The sequence below is a fragment of the Babylonia areolata genome, chromosome 19, assembly GCF_041734735.1.
Source record: "Babylonia areolata isolate BAREFJ2019XMU chromosome 19, ASM4173473v1, whole genome shotgun sequence".
Lineage (NCBI taxonomy): Eukaryota > Metazoa > Mollusca > Gastropoda > Neogastropoda > Buccinidae > Babylonia > Babylonia areolata.
In genome coordinates this window covers 38,841,926-38,842,221 of record NC_134894.1, presented here as the reverse complement: position 1 = coordinate 38,842,221, position 296 = coordinate 38,841,926, and the positions used below count along the sequence as shown (strand labels likewise).

At 47.3% G+C, this 296-nt stretch overlaps 1 protein-coding gene across 1 annotated transcript in view; it reads right to left on the bottom strand.

The window, feature by feature from the left end:
• LOC143293687 (fibronectin type 3 and ankyrin repeat domains 1 protein-like) overlaps positions 1–67 on the bottom strand; it is a 45,645-nt gene extending 45,578 nt beyond the window's left edge. The window contains exon 1 of the mRNA XM_076604849.1: positions 1–67. This exon is cut by the window's left edge and continues 43 nt beyond it. The gene's annotated coding sequence lies outside the window, so the exon portion shown is untranslated.
• Positions 68–296: the final 229 nt, after the last annotated feature.

The following is a 296-nucleotide window of genomic DNA, read 5'->3' as shown; positions in this document are numbered from 1 at the left end:
TGGCTCACACAGCGCAGAAGTCTTCAGTCGCATGGAGCGCCTTCGCTCGCTGTTTTGTCAGCGAGGCACAAGCCTCGTTTTGAAGGCTGATGACGACACAGTAACAATTTACATACCAGTCTATGGTGTGTTAGTGTGGTCAAAACATTCTGAATCATAGAAAACGGAGCACTGATCTAAAAATACGTCCACCTATTTTTGGATCAGTGGGTACGGAAGACTGGCACACACACACACACACACACACACACACCACACACACACACACACACACACGAAAAGTATTCCGCTTCGAA